Genomic DNA, 5767 nt, shown 5'->3' on the forward strand with positions numbered 1-5767 from the left:
TGCCACTTCTAAAAGTACAAATCAAGAAATTGAAGGAGACAGGGCTGTTCATTCAGTCAATAGGAATCACAAGTAAAAGGCTCCTGAGGCATTAGTGTTGAATTTAGTGCAAAATGTGTTCTGTTGTCGTGTAATATGTATGAACAAGATGCCTTCGGGCTTGGCGCGCTATACAAATGAACAAAATACAAATACAAACATATAATTTCTATCTTCATTATAAAAAGATTTATTAATAAATAAAGACTTGCAAATTAAGAAAGTTTATGTCCTGTCTTGTGCCAAAAATAGCGAATGCTTTACAAATGTGCGTGTCCTCCTTTAGAGCTGGGGCCAATTTAATGTTCCCATTATCATTCCAATATTAGTACATTTGTTGCTGAAGCAAGCGCAAAGTCAGAGTCAACCAAAACATTGATTAAGACCTCTGGTCAAACATTTGCCATAACGAATGTCCTTATGACAAAGGGCAGATAGTCCAAACACCATTTAGATATCGGATGTTATGAAATTAACAGGAAAACAAAAATGAATCAGCAGCCTTTGCTGCTGTATTGATCTGGTCTTAAAAGGGTTTGGTTTAATACCATTTATATTTAAAGACAAAAAAAAAGATTCATACTCGTGGGTGCCTGCAAATTGACGCCCCCTCCCCATCACAATGGCTGGGTGATGCAAGCCTGAGAGCATCACAATAGATCCATAGACATGAGAAAAACTCTGTACCTCTGAGTGTATGTGGGCCCATGGCTGGACCAAGGACAAGAAAAGAACAGGAGGTGGCTTAAGGCGTCAGCACCAGAGGCTGCCTGATTGCACCCTGCAAGCAACAGATGTTGGACCATCCTTTAAGAGATTCTGAGGCTGATTTCAATGTTAACATTTCTGCTGATGTAAGGATTGTTCAACCTTCGACCCACGTCTAGTTTGCTTTGCTAAGCCTTGGAAATCTTTTTTTATTTATTTACTTTGTTTGCTATCAAAAATAATTGATTTTACAAAGATTGTTTATCTTTCTTTGTTTCTTTGTTTCTTTGTTTCTTTCATTCTTTCTTTCTTTCTTTCTTCGTTTATCTATTCGATTCTTGCTTTGTTTCTTTGGTTCTTTGCTTTTGTTTTTTTCTGTTTCCATGTGTCTGCTTCTGGCCTTAGGATGGTGAGTCTGTATTTTGCAGGCAATCTGCCAATGCGGCTTCTAGAATTTTTGTGGTTGCTATTGTCCAACGAGTTTTTTTCCCACTAATGAGACAACACCACCAGGTATCCTCCTCTCGAAGGGCGACGGATTCCAGCACTGGGGTTAGGTATGCTTTCCCAAGGTAGGCTGTTTCTGGACAGGACATCAGGAGATGTCTCACTGTTTCAATTTCGGCACTGTTCTTGCATAGGCGGCACTGGCTCGTTGTTGATAGCCCTCTTAGAGCTCTTATTTCATTTGTATGAAGAAGGTTTAGCCTAGCCCTTAGGAATGTGTTTCTTCTTCGTTTATCCGGGAAGCACGTGAGGGCTTGATCAATTTCATTTAGTTTTTTGGTTTGGATGGGTAAGTGGACTAAGAGTTTGTTAGCAGCAGCTTTTTCCAGTGTATCAATCCAATCAAGTTCATTGAGTTTCCTCTTCACACGTATTGGGTTTTGGGTTAGATTGTCCTCGTTGCATCCGTTCTGTGTCAAGCAGGCTTTCTGTTTGAGCGCCCAGGTTAAGAGGATTTTGCTTTTTCCAGCAGTTGATTCTTCTTTTAGCATTTTGTATTGTGGGGCGGAGTCTGGCATGATGATTTTTCTAAAGAGGGCCATTTCGTTCCAATCGACAGTTGCCTTCAGTGACAGCAAGCCCAGTTCCCTCCTGATTGCGGGCAAGGATGTAGACTTCGGTAGGTGTAGTACTTCGTAGGCTTCCAGTTGTGGCCAGATGCTCGGAGGAATATTTGGCATAGCTTCTCCTCCGTATGTTATCGATGGAACAAATTTTCCTTTTTAATATTTTATTACAGGCAATAGCGAGAAGCGGCCGTATTTTCTGTCTAGGGCCTTGGCCTGTGAGGATAGTTTCTGCGTTTTTTCCCAGATGTTTGATTGCATGCTTGTCTCTTTTGTGGAGGAGTCGATCATAACCCCTAGGTATTTAAATTCCTTTACCTGGTCGACTTTGGTGCCGTCTATCGTCCAAAGGTTTGGGTTTCTGTATGGTTTAGTCGTTTTTTCGAAAACCAGGATTTTGGTTTTCTCCTTGTTGATAACCAGATTGTTTTCGGTTACGTATGAGTTCAAGCTGTCCAGTTTCCGTTGGAGGCTGATCGGTGTCTGATCTATCAAGATAATATCATCGGCATATAGAAGCCTAGGAATTTCTGAGCCTCCTAGTTTGGGTGGGAAGGTTCTGAGTAGGTCGTCGGAATCTTTTAGGTCCCTGAGGAAAGCCGTGAAGAGGGCCGGTGCCAGAGGGCAGCCCTGCTTTACTCCTCTCTCAGTTGTAATTTCTTCTGACAGAGTGCCTGCCTGATTTAGCTTCACTCTGATAGATGTTTTGGAGTGTAGAGCAATTATTGGTTCGAGGATCTGCTCAGGGCATTTCCATATTTTCAGCTTCGCCCAAAGGAGGTCACGATCGATCTTGTCGAAGGCCTGAGTCAGGTCCATGAAAGCCAAATAGGTATTTTTGTCTTTTTCTCTTGCCTGGTTTTTTAGGATGCTTAAGAGCCTGATGTTTGTTGTTGTTCCAACATTTCTGGTAAAGCCTGCTTGCAGCGGATCATTACATGGCGAGTGTTTTGCCCACTGTTGGAAGCTTGCGAGCAGGTGGGAGCCATAGATTTTCCCTATTGTGTCCAATAGGGCGATTGGTCGGTAGTTTGATGGGTCAGATCTTTCGCCCTTCTTGAAGATTGTTACCACCGTTGCTGAGGACCAGGAGCCGGGAAATGTTTTTGAGAGACCGATTTCCTTGAAAACAATACTGATGAAGGAGGCCCATTGAACTCGGTGTGTTTTCAGGTCGAAGTTTGTTATCCCGTCTGGGCCGGGCGCTCTAGAAGTTGTTATGTTTTGTATCGCTCTTTCAATGTCCTCTTTGTTTGAGTAGTCTTCCCACGGTATGGCGCTCAGAGTATGGGTGCAGGTCGAGTTTGTCAATGGTTTCTTGAAAAGAGTGGTAAAGTGATTTATCCAACCATCTTCGCTTACTGCGTTTGCAGTTGTTGTGTTTGAGGATGTCGCCTCCCCCTTTACGAGGCTCCAAAATTCTCAGGAATTTTTCCCGTTGACCTTTCTTAACATCAACTCGGCATCTTGCTGGTAGAGGGAGGCTCGATAGAATTTTAGCCACCCAGTGTATTTCTTGGACTCCTCTTGGTATTGTCGCTTCATCAGTTGTGAGTTTGTTTTTTGTGCTTGTCTTTTCAGTTTTCTAAGTGCTCTTCGTTTCGTGACCAGATGTTTATTGTACTGATGCGGTCATTGCCGAGCTGTGGTGGTTATCTTTGAGTACTCTCTTTGATATGGGATCAAGATTGGTTGGTAGTATATTGTATGTTGGCTCGTTTTGTTTCCTTCCCCGGTGAACTTTTTTCTGTATAGATCGGCAAGTTCCAAAATTCGATCGTTTGTCATCCTTAGCCGGTTTCCTTGGTTGTTTACCTCAACCCTTGTTTCCATGGTTGTTTTTGGGGGGTTGACAGACAGCCAAGTCATTTCCACAATGTTGTGATCGCTTGCTTTTGCTCGTGTGATTTCAAAAGATGTTAAGAGGTTTAGTAAAGCTTCAGAGGTGAAGATGTAATCTATTGTTGCATTTTGGTGGGCTCTTTCCCTTGTAGGTATTTGTTGTGGGTTTGTTGACTTTTGCGCAGCGTTGTATATGTGCCTCAAGTCCATTAATTTCACCCATTTGTGTCCTCTTGAGTCTCCCTGGCATGCCTCTTCTGGGTTACTCGATGATTCTTTGGCGAGGTGGCAAGACACGTTTAAGTCTCCACAGATGGCAATCATCGTGATCTCTGTGTTTGCTTGTATGTCATCGATCTCAGCTTCTATGGTCCTCAGAAATCTCTCATCTGAGATTGCTTTCGGATACCAATACACCGTTATTAAAGCCATTGTTGATTTTAATGACTTTTTGCTTGTTGGATCTTTCCTTGTCCATTCCACCTGGATTGAGAGATGGCTTTGGGAGAATGAGCGTTTTCTTGTAATCTCGAGACTGGAGCCACTTTTCACAGCCATTAGCAGTCCTGCAGACGGACGGCCTATATTAGCTCTTTTGGCTGGTGATATTTCAAGTGAGTATCCGTCTATTGCTGGGGCTTCTGCTAGCCAAGTTTCTTGAAATGCTAAGATGTCGTATTTCCCGAGATTGGTGTCTCCAGGGGCTGTTAAATGTTTAAAACCCCTGGTGTTCCATGATCCGAGTTTCAGTGAGGCAGCTTCTTCCGTTTGAGTTGGATTTTCAAATGTTTTTTGCCTCACTTCTAACTGCTATTTGCTAAGTTTTAAAATTGAAGGTTTTGGCAGCCATGCCCAGAGTTGCTTAATTGGGCCAAGAGGTATTTGACTGTTTGTTTTTCCTGCGCTCAGAGGAGGATTTGCGTGCTCAAGTGCGGTACGGTTTTTTTCCAGATCTATTTTGGTTCTTCGAGGTACGTCCTCCGTGTATGATGAGTTGTTTTGTTTCCTTTCATCGGTCTTGGTGTCGGCGCAAGCTTTGTCCTTGTGTTTTTATTAGAAGATGCTTCGGTTTTTTTTGCTTGAAAGTGACGGTGGTATGTTGATGCCTAGTGTAAGCCCGACAGTTCTCTGGTGTTCCTGCTCGTTGGTTTTTTGCTGGAGCTTGCTTTGGCCTTGTGTATTCAGTGATGTTTAGTCCTAGTTTTGATAGGATTTCAGAGTCTGTGTTGGATAGACACGAGTATGACGACTCCTTTATGTGAATATATATATGCTTTAGCTTTTCTAGCGATGTGGCAAGGTTCCACAAGTGTAATGTCCTTTGGAGTGAGACGTTTGAGGTCTTTGGTGTTCTTCAGGATCTTCACAATAGTACCTCTATTCATGGTTAGCGATTCTTTGTTTCGGATTGTTCCATTTTTAGGATTATCCCTTGGTTGGTCCTGTGAATTTGTTTGCTGAACGAATTTTGTCATGGGGTCTTTTGTCTTTACTTTGATTTTGATGAGCTTGGCCTCTTTGTTTTTCCAATTCGGCCAGCCCTTGCGGTTCTGGTTTGTCCTTTGAGGTTCTGTAATTAAAGGCTGATTGAACTGGTTTTCGTTCTCGTGTGTCTTCTTTCTGAGGACGATCTCTAAGTGAAACAGTTTGTGTGGTGGTTGTTTGACTGTTTCTTCTTCGTTTTTTTGATTGGTTTTCTTTTTCATAGGAGCATGTCGATGTTGGATTGCATACTCTTGGGGACTTGTTATCTTGTATTTCTGGCGAGGAATGAAGAGTAATGTTCATTGAACTTTTGTCCGCCAAAAAGTCTTCAGTAGTTCTTGGAGATTTTTGTGATTTGTTGGCGGAGGTTTCGCTGGAGTTGGGCATTGAGCTTTTCTGGTGGTTGAAGATCAAGTAGTTTGTTTTTCAGTAAGCACACTTTTTGAGTTGGTATCTGAAGTGTTTGGTTGATCAATGATGATACAGGCTTGATCGTTTATTCTTCGTTCATGGGTGGATCTTTTAGGTCCAGCCAAGGATTTTCCTTTTTTTTCGGTGGCAGCAAAGTCTTGAGTGCCCGAGAATACAAATTGAACCGATCCTCGTTGGGAATCGGTTTG

At 42.5% G+C, this 5767-nt stretch overlaps 1 non-coding gene across 1 annotated transcript; it reads right to left on the bottom strand.

Annotated features, from left to right (window-relative positions):
• Positions 1–283: 283 nt before the first annotated feature.
• LOC138568095 (U6 spliceosomal RNA) lies at positions 284–388 on the bottom strand. Its single transcript, XR_011302468.1, has one exon. It is a non-coding gene; the product is annotated as a U6 spliceosomal RNA (small nuclear RNA).
• Between the last annotated feature and the right edge of the window lie 5379 nt (positions 389–5767).

This window comes from Ambystoma mexicanum, chromosome 2p (assembly GCF_040938575.1).
Source record: "Ambystoma mexicanum isolate Mex_15411 chromosome 2p, UKY_AmexF1_1, whole genome shotgun sequence".
NCBI classification, from domain to species: Eukaryota; Metazoa; Chordata; class Amphibia; order Caudata; family Ambystomatidae; genus Ambystoma; species Ambystoma mexicanum.